Raw genomic sequence first — 10,309 nt, 5'->3', positions numbered from 1 at the left:
AAATGATTGTTTATAAAATAAAAATATAGCTATAAAATTGCATAAACGTTGCTTTACAGATATTTTGGTATGGTGCTTTTATGAACTGGACTACTGGAGTGACAGTGAATTGTGATCTTTATCAGTTTAAATTTGAAGTTAATCTAAAACTCCATCATTATTTATTAATATTTCAATGATAAATAAGTTATTAGACTGAAAGGGATAATAGATTTTATACAGCGGTATATTAGTAAACAAAATAAAAATATAAATGCAAGAATTGCTAAGCTATTTGTGGTTAGGTGTGATTTTTTAGCAAGAAAAAAATGCATTGTTTCGCTATTTGTTTTGAAAAAAAAAAAACTATTTGAAAATTTCGCTGGTTAGTATATCATTTTTCCTTGTTAAGAGCTCTAGTATGTATGGACTCTTTTAATTTACACTTATTTGAAAGAGAGACAAAATAAGAAATTAAAGGGCTATAAATAATAATGATGGAATTGAAGTGTGAAATGGTATCTCTACCAAAACTCTTTAAGCTGCTCCCTCTACCAAAGCAAATAGACACGTGTCATCATGGGTATTCTCCCAAAAAAATCTTTGTATATGTGCATTTTAACTCCCCATAATGATGGAATTGAAAGATTGCATCAATTTGGTCCTTCTTACTTAGCTTTCAAAGGCTGTAACTTTATGATTATATATACTCCTCCACATATTTGCCATCATCATGATTCATGAGCACTACTTCCACTTCTCTCTCTATAAATTCCTCTCTCTCTCTTCTCCTTTTTTTTTTTCACCTGACACAAACACCACTTATTCTTCTTCTTTCTCTTTTCCCACTTCCTCTTCTTCATATTACCCTCGTTTTGCTTCTGCCGGATTCCCTCTCCTCCAATCATTTGGACCGAAACCCATCACACCCATTTGCAAAAGATCAAATCTTTGCACCTTCAAAGGCTCAAACACTCTGAGAAGAAGGAAAAGTTCGTACCTTGGAGCTACCAACAAAAAAAAATGACCACAGCTGGGGATAGTTTGCTTCAAGTTGTTGAGGAAGAAGAAGATTCTCCTCCTGAGTCTGCTTTGCTTGATCCTGAGAACAATTCTACGTCAAGAAGAATCGCACTTTTCGTTGGGCCTTCTCCATTTGCGTGAGTCATTCATTCCCTCTTTTGAATTTGTTCTTCATGCATCAATTTATCATCATCTTTAATTTGTTTTTGGAGCGAATAATATCATTGATTAGATCTGTAAGTCCTACTGCTCCATTTTCCAAATCTAATCTATACATATATAATCTTAGATTTTGTTTTAAATTGATTATTTTTTACTATCACTAAATTATTAATTAATGTTTAAAATTGTATGTTAAAAATATATTATTAAATTGTTATATTAAAAAAATTGAATTAATAAATAAAAATAATAAATTTTGATAATATGACTCCTAGCATCTTGTTCATAGGTCGTTCCCTCTGTTTCTTATCTCTGTTTTTTTTATTATTTTTAAATATATAGCTACACTCATATGAAGAGGAAATCATCAAGAATTGGAGATCTGCTTTAAAGAAGGCAGCAAACTTTGGTGGATTTCATTATACATCCAAATACCGGTAAAAATTTTTATCCATGAAAATATGCTTTTGTTATTTAGCCTCTTTTACTATTTATTATTTAATTTTATATTTAAGAGTTAATAATAACTCTTGTATCAAATTAGTTGACTTTAAATATATAGAAAAATTATATTCATACCATTTTTTATATAATTTTTATGTATTTATTAGATATAAAAAAGTTATTTTTTATTTTCTATGGAATTATCCTTTCTTTAACTAGTAGTACTTTTGAATCCGGTCCCATAAGTCATAACAAAACACATCAAAATGAAACTTCCAACAAGATTAAAAAATGTTGCATCCATCAAATAAATTAGAATCAAGGACAAAGTAACCCAATTCGTACAATTTTTCCATTGACAGAGATGTTGGGACTTGGGACGACTTGAGGTCAATGTCTTTCAGCTAACAAGTAAGGAGCAGTGGAGCACCACACAATCTAAAAGGGAATACAGTGAATGAAGCTGAATAATGATGCCAGTTTCGAAAAAAAAGATCAAAAACTTGTTTTAATTTATTCTGAATCATCAACTATTACTGTGTTGCAGATCCATAGTCGGAAGTCTTTCATGCTGAGCACGCCATAGGAAAAGGAGGACTTTTGTTGGAGCTTTAATCTTCCAGGGATTGAGCTTTAAGAGTTCCCTTGAGCATTTTTGCTTAAAAGCCTTCCACAAAAGCTATCCTGACAAGGGATATGAAAAGCTTCCCTTGCGCCAAAACTTCCCTCTGCGGTGCCCATTTTACGATTCTACCCTTCTCTCTTGCTGCACTTTCCACTTCTTCCAGAATTGACTTGATAGTTTCTGGTCTTATCACCCATAGAAACCTCTGTTCGTTGTTTGCTAAGCCGTAGGCCACTTCGATTAGTTCCTTCTATTCCCAGCTCGCTATGCTTCCTAAACTGACGTACACAACTGAACGAACAAGAGCCGCTTTCAGTTCTGTACGCTAGTTTAGGAAGCATAGCAAGTTGGGAAGAGAAGGAACTAATCGAAGTAGCGTACGACTTAGCAAACAGCGAACAGAGGTTTCTATGGGTGATAAGACCAGAAATGATCAAGTCAATTCCGGAAGAAGTGAAAAGTGCGGCGAGAGAGAAGGGTAGAATAGTAAAATGGGCACCGCAGAATAAGATATTATAATTTGCTTTTACTTTGAGGGCTATATTGTCACAATTCATTGAGTAACAGATGCAAGGATATGAATAATTCCACAGGGCTGGATTTCAGAAATCTAACATGAAAAGAGTATGGTTCCTCAACTACTATGTGCCATCTCCCAAATTGATTTGCTAAAAATATGATGTTTAAACCATTGTGCTATCCAATAATTTAAATTGTTCTGTGCTGGTTGTATTAGTTAGATTTTTTTTCAATACTCAGACACTTGAAACCTTATTTGCATTTTCTCCTTGGTTAATCTTCAAGATTGGTTTTTGTTACATATCACCTTGGTTCTGCATTATTGATACTTATGGCCTATGCATTTGGATAGTAATTTACAAAATTGCTATTTTTGCATTGTAATTTGCGCTGTGGTTTATATTAAAGAAAGATGAGATTGTTTACAACTTGCCTCGTCTTTCTTCTCTCGATGATATTCAAACTGTTATTAGCAAGCATCACTGGGACGCAGCAAATTTCCATGCCAACGATGATTGTAGACTTGTAGTATCAGGATTGCAAAAATGTTTGTTAGTGAAGTTGTTTAAACAGATATAGGAAGTTTCTGTTTATAGCTTATTTTAATCCCTATTAATGCGAAAGTTGAATAATTAAAATTTTGGGTAGTAATTATATGAATAATTAAAATTTTGGGTAGTAATTATACTTGTGTGTCCCTGGAGTTGAATGATGTAATGTCTTACTCTCCAAATTTAGGTTGAGTTATCTATAAACTATCTAAAAGAAAATCTGGATCTTGGTAATTTCTGTTTAATTTGTGATTTCTACTTGTTGGGTTGAAATACTGCTTGTTTCATTTGCTGCCTTTGCTAACTGAGTAGACTGCAATCAATATGACTAACATACATGTCATGAATTTTGGTTGTTTTCTAAGGCATATGTTCCCCTTTCATCTCAGCTACCGCTGAGTCGGTGACTATGTTTCAAAGAATTTTGCGCTCCTTATTGAAATAAAAAGCCTCCTTGTTGAAAGAAAAACCTGTTCTGGTTGGAATTTATTGGATTGTAGTAGGCTAACTTGTTTTGAGATACTAGCATAAAAAATTGGTGGAAACCAATTGTTAGTCTAATATTACCAATACTGCCAAACAAATGCCTTCTGGAACTGAAAGTCTGACCATGGGTTCTAAATAACTATTTTAGATAAAATGAATAAAATAAAGGAAAACTTGTAAACATCAAAAGGAAAAGGATATTGGTTGACTTGAGTAATAAAAATATTTACTCTGTCTTTCGTGTTCTTTCATTCTCAATTAAACCCTCCCTCTCACTAATTTTATTATTCTTTGCTACAGTTGCCTCACCATTGGCACCAGAGATGGATTCAGAATATTTAATACCAATACAGGAAGGCTTTGTCACCAAACATGTCTAGCTCAAACTCCATGAATATTTCAATTTTTCACATGCCCTGCTATCTTCTTAAATATTTATGAACTTTTCCATCTCGTAGGTGTTGGAGGTTTTATTATTGTTGAGATATTGTTCAGCTCAAGTCTTCTTGCTATTGTTGGTGTTGGTGATAAGGTAGTTGTTTTTCTTCGTTGTGTTGTGTGTGAGTTTTGATTGGGCTTTCTCTATGATCTGATTGTCTTCATTGTTCTGAGTGATACAACTATCTTTGTTCCCAAGACGCCTCTGTTTGTTTAATTCAATCACTTCTGTTGCTCTTTGGGAATTAAACTTTCTAACTCCAATAGAGAAAGCTAAAAATCTCAACTTTTTCAACTTTTTTCCTATTTTGTTATGTTTTGTTTTGTGTGCACTCATGATTTACTGTTGCTAAAATGTTATTGGACAATTCTTGGGTATCGAGTGCTCATCAAAGATGGTTGGCGGTGGTTTTCAACGAAGTTGGGTACTAGTGAAGTTGCTTGGACTCCGATCTATTTTATGAATATTTGATTACACCATCATGCCATTTTCTCAATATTCACTATCATTGTTAAGAATAATCCCATCTCTCTTCTGTTTCTTTTCATTGCAGACTCGTTCTCATTTTACAAGACAAGGCATATACATATATGAATTAAATAGTCTCACAGTCTTGGAGACTATTGACACACTGCCAAACATTGATGAGGCTGGAATTAATACTGATGGGATTCCGTTCAATTAGTAGAGTTTGTGATAAGCACTACTTTTGTAATGGGTGCATGTCTAATTTTTATAAATTGTGTTCTTGCATATATAGCATTGACAGTACTAAAAATAACAGTGTAGAACCTCTCATTTTGATATCTTGTATTATCCATATGGTTATTTGGTAAAACTTTCTTCACAGAGCTTTGTGCATTTTCCACTTCTTGGGATTATCCTGTTTTGTAAGTATAATACCCACACTATATTGGCCCTAGGATCACTCACTCATATAAACGATGCTATCATATTTTTTATCTCTCAAACTCACTAACACTCATAAAACAAGGGAGAGAATTTACACAAACATACCCATTTCATTATGAACACACATACAATACACAAGGCATATGTGCCTTTATATAGGCAATGCTTCCTACTAAAATAATAATTTATGAATCACAAATCAATTTTGTAATGACTACCATTTTATGACTTGACTTCATGAATCTTCTTTCAACTTGCATTTATGTAGCTTCTATAATCTTCTAATTTCAATTCAATTTGATTTTGAATTCTTCAATGTTGTAGAATGTTGTAGTTATACTACTCTCTCGAATGTTCTTCAAAAATCTTCAAGCTTCCAACATTAGCTTCTAGCAATATCTAGCCAATTGACGATTATTGTATTCAACTCAAACTTTGCTTCTTCAATTCTTTAACCATGCTTCATGAAAATTCTAATCTATGCAAGTTGATAGATTGCACAAGAAGTTTGTAGAATCTTGGTGATGAACCATGAACTTGTAACCACTTTGAATTCAAATTGAATTTTGTCTTTGACTTTTCTAAACTTTTGTTACTTGCATACCTCTTGATTTAATTTTCTAACATTGCCTCCCTTAAATCAAGCTTGTAGAATTAATCATTCCAAGCATCCTTTTCAACTTGTAAAATAACTCTGTCTTCAGTGGTTTTGTAAAGATATCAGCAACTTGGTCTTCAGTGAGACAGTACTCAATTAAAACTTCTTTCTCATTCACTAACTCTCTGATTTTATGAACCCGAATATCAATATGTTTCGATCTTCCATGGAATACTGGATTTTTGCAAAGTGCAATAGCTGACTTGTTATCGCAAAATATTGTTGTTGGAGTACTTTGTTTCTCGTTCAATTCCTCAAGAATTCTTCTTAGCCAAACTGCTTGTGTTGCACAACTTGCTGCTACTATATATTCTGCTTCTGCTGTAGATAGTGCTACTACTGGTTGTTTCTTTGACGACCATGAAATTGCACCAGAACCAAGATGAAATACAAACCCTGAAGTACTTTTTCTTGTTTCTATATCTCCGGCCCAATCACTATCAGTGTAGCCAACAAGGTTTACTTCATTAGTGTTCTCATAATAAATTCCATCATTTAAAGTACCTTTGATATATCGAAGAATTCTTTTTGCCGCTTGTAAATGGTTGGTACAAGGCTCCTCCATAAATCTGCTAAGCAAACCAACTCCAAACACAATATCTGGTCTAGTCGCAGTTAAGTACCTTAGACTTCTAATCAAGTTTTTGTAATATGTAGGATTCACTGTTCTTCCTTTATCTTCTCTCAGCAACTTGAACTTCTCTTCGACTGGAGTAGAAACTGGCTTTGAATGCTCCATCTGAAATTTCTTCAAAATATCATTTGCATATTTCTTCTGAGAAATGAAAATTCCATCATCTCTTTGAACCACTTCAATGCCAAGAAAGTAAGACATCAAGCCCATATCCGTCATTTCAAAGTGCATTATCATAGCCTCCCTGAATTCTGTAATTATCTTCAAATTGTTCCCAGTAAAGATCAAATTATCAACATAAAGACACACGATCAAGATATCTCTAGGTTCAACGAACTTGATATAAAGAGTATGCTCAAACGGACATCTTCTAAAACCATTCTCAATGAAATAAGAATCAATCTTCTTGTACCATGCTCTTGGTGCTTGCTTTAACCCGTACAAATCTTTCTTCAATTTATAGACTTTATCTTCTTTTCCAAGAACTTCATATCCTGCAGGTTGCTCAACATACACTTCTTCTTCTAAAGTGCTATTTAGAAATGCAGACTTAACATCCATTTGATGTATCTTCCACTTATTTTGAGCCGAGAATAAAATAATCATACGAATAGTGTCTAATCTAGCAACAGGAGCAAATACTTCAAAGTAATCGATACCTGGTTTTTGTTTGTATCCCTTTGCAACTAATCTTGCTTTGAAACGATCAACTTCACCATTGGGTTTGTACTTAGTCTTGTAAACCCACTTTACTCCAATCGGCTTCTTATCTGTTGGTAAATCTGTCAACTCCCATGTGTCATTCTTCTCAATGGCATGAATTTCTTCATCCATTGCTTTCTTCCAATTGTTGTCTTTAAAGGCTTCTTCAAAGTTCAACGGCTCACAATCTGAAAATAGAGCAAAATTTATGATTTCTTCATCGGACGGATCATTGTCATTGCCAACTTCATAATCTGCTAATCTAGCAGGTAGTCTCCTCTCTCTTTGAGGTCTTCTAGATGATTCTGGTTGTTCGGTTGTGTCTGGTTGTCTTTCTTCTTCATCATCACATGTATTTGAAATTACAATCGACTGTTTTTCTGTCTTTGTGTTCCAGTCCCACATGGCTTTCTCGTCAAACGTCACGTCTCTGCTGATGATCACTTTCTTTGTTTCTGGATTGTACAACTTGTATGCTTTTGAGTCTGTGCTATAGCCAATAAAGATACACTTCTCGCCTTTGTCATCTAACTTCTTCCTTAATTGATCTGGTACGTGGGCATAAGCAATACACCCAAAGACTCTGAAATGATGGATGGAAGGCCGCTTTCCACTCCAAGCTTCCTCTGGAGTTTTATCACGAACATTTTTTGTTGGACACTTGTTTAAAATATGAACTGCTGTTGCGACTGCTTCTGCCCAAAACTCTTTAGGCATTTGTTTTGACTTGAGCATGCATCTGACCATATCCATGATGGTTCTATTTTTTCTTTCAGCAACTCCATTTTGTTGAGGAGTGTATCTAGTTGTTAGTTGGTGTTGAATTCCGTGTTGCTTAAAGTATTCTGAACATGCAAGATATTCTGTTCCTTTGTCTGTTCTGAGAATTTTGATTTTACAACCACTTTGTTTTTCGACAAACGCCTTGAATGTCTTAAAAACATCACATGCTTCTGATTTTTGCTTCAGAAAGTATACCCATGTATATCTACTAAAATCATCAATAAAAGTGATAAAGTACCTGCTACCACCATTACTTGGAACTTCTACAGAACAGAGATCTGAATGCACAATTTCAAGTAATCTTCTAGCTCTCCATGACTTTCCTGTAGGGAATGGATCTCTGTGCTTCTTTCCCAGTTGACAAATCTCACAAACACAATTGGGAATATGAATCCGTGGTAGACCAGAAACAAGTCCTTTTCTTGACAGGTAGTTTAGGCCAGAAAAATGAAAGTGGCCAAACCGCATATGCCACAACCAGTTATCATCAAGTATCACAGAACTCATGTAAGAGGGATTAACATGTTGAATTTTTAACGGAAACATTTTGTTTGAAGTCATCTTTGCTTTATCAATGAACCTTCCATTGTTGTCAAATACAGTGCAATATCCACGATAAGTTATCATCTTATATCCTTTCTCAGATAATTGCCCCATACTCAGTAAATTTTAATCAAGTTCAGGAGCATAGAAAACATCAGAAATATAATTCAGAGAACCATCTTTCAATCTGATTGGTATGTGCCCTTTTCCTTCAATAGGAATCTTTGTACTATTACCAAACTTCAATAATAGTTTAACTGAATCATCTAATGAAGAAAATAACTCATTTCTACCAGACATATGATTACTGCAAGCATTATCCAAGTACCATATATTTTCATCTTCAGCACATGAATTACTTGTAAAAAATAAAGTCTGAGTACCCGGATTATCATCAGTATTTTGATACTGATTTTCTGCAACGTGTGCTTGATTGTTATTCACCATTTTGAATCTGCAATTTGCTGCTTTGTGTCCATACTTTTCACAATGAAAGCAGTTGAAATTGGTTCTTTCTTGATGAAAATTTCCTCGACCTCTTCCTCGGTTGACAGGCCTGAAATTCGTTCCACCTCTTCCTTGATTAGGTGGTGTAAAATTATTGTAACTTCCTTGGTTGTAATTGCCACGACCTCTACCTTTGAAACTTCCTCTGCCTCTACTGTGAAAATTAAAACCACGACCTCGTCCTTCTTGTGTACGGTTTGATTCTGCAACGTTGTTGAAATTCACTCGACTTTTCAAGGCTTCCTCGATTGATTTTTCTGATTTCTTCAGTATTCTACTGATGTGGCTTTCCATGGTTCCTTGCAACTCTGCAATCGTCATGGTGTCCATATCGTGTGACTTTAGTATCGTAGTCACCACATGGTCATACTTCATCGGCATGGTGCGAAGAATTTTCTCCACCACTTTGCTATCGGGCATATCTTCTCCATAGACTCTCATCTTATTGACAAGATCTGTAACACGAGTAAAATATTGCTCAACAGTTTCTGAGCTCGACATCTCGTACCTTTCATATTCTCTTCTCAAAGACTGTAGCTTTGCTTTTTGAGCTTTATCTACGCCTTTGTATGACAGCTTCAACGTGTTCCATGCTTCCTTTGCACTTTTGGCATTTGCTATTTTGCCAAATACCGTATAATTTACTCCTTGATGAATTTGAGATAGCGCCAATTGATCTCTCCTCTGTTGGGCAGCATCTGCTCCTTCTTGCAAACCCGGTTCAATGAAATTCCACAGGTTCTGGGCCTTCAAATGGGTAGACATCAAAGTCTCCCAATAACTATAATCGAGTTTCCCATCTAATTTGGGACCGGACCACACAATATTGAAAGTGTTTGCCATACCAACTCTATGAATCAACAACTATGTGAGAACTCTCCCACACCTTGCAAACTCTCACACACCAGGCGCTGGATTAACCAGCTCTGATACCAAATGTAAGTATAATACCCACACTATATTGGCCCTAGGATCACTCACTCATATAAACGACGCTATCATATTTTTTATCTCTCAAACTCACTAACACTCATAAAACAAGGGAGAGAATTTACACAAACATACCCATTTCATTATGAACACACATACAATACACAAGGCATATGTGCCTTTATATAGGCAATGCTTCCTACTAAAATAATAATTTATGAATCACAAATCAATTTTGTAATGACTACCATTTTGTGACTTGGCTTCATGAATCTTCTTTCAACTTGCATTTATGTAGCTTCTATAATCTTCTAATTTCAATTCAATTTGATTTTGAATTCTTCAATGTTGTAGAATGTTGTAGTTATACTACTCTCTTGAATGTTCTTCAAAAATCTTCAAGCTTCCAACA

General features: G+C 34.6%; 1 long non-coding RNA gene across 2 annotated transcripts; it reads left to right on the top strand.

Annotated features, from left to right (window-relative positions):
- Positions 1-714: 714 nt before the first annotated feature.
- On the top strand, positions 715-5,050 carry LOC107475757 (uncharacterized). Of its 2 annotated transcripts, XR_002371099.2 has the most exons (6): positions 715-1,139; positions 1,507-1,601; positions 1,971-2,857; positions 4,090-4,163; positions 4,248-4,321; positions 4,782-5,050. It is a non-coding gene; the product is annotated as an uncharacterized LOC107475757 (long non-coding RNA). The 2 variants fall into 2 exon arrangements; XR_008005701.1 differs by lacking the exon at positions 4,248-4,321 and having other exon boundaries at positions 716-1,139.
- The last annotated feature ends 5,259 nt before the right edge of the window (positions 5,051-10,309 follow it).

The sequence above is a fragment of the Arachis duranensis genome, chromosome 2 (assembly GCF_000817695.3).
Source record: "Arachis duranensis cultivar V14167 chromosome 2, aradu.V14167.gnm2.J7QH, whole genome shotgun sequence".
NCBI classification, from domain to species: domain Eukaryota; kingdom Viridiplantae; phylum Streptophyta; class Magnoliopsida; order Fabales; family Fabaceae; genus Arachis; species Arachis duranensis.
The sequence above is the reverse complement of the archived record's forward strand: the minus strand, read 5'-3'. Positions and strand labels throughout refer to the sequence as shown.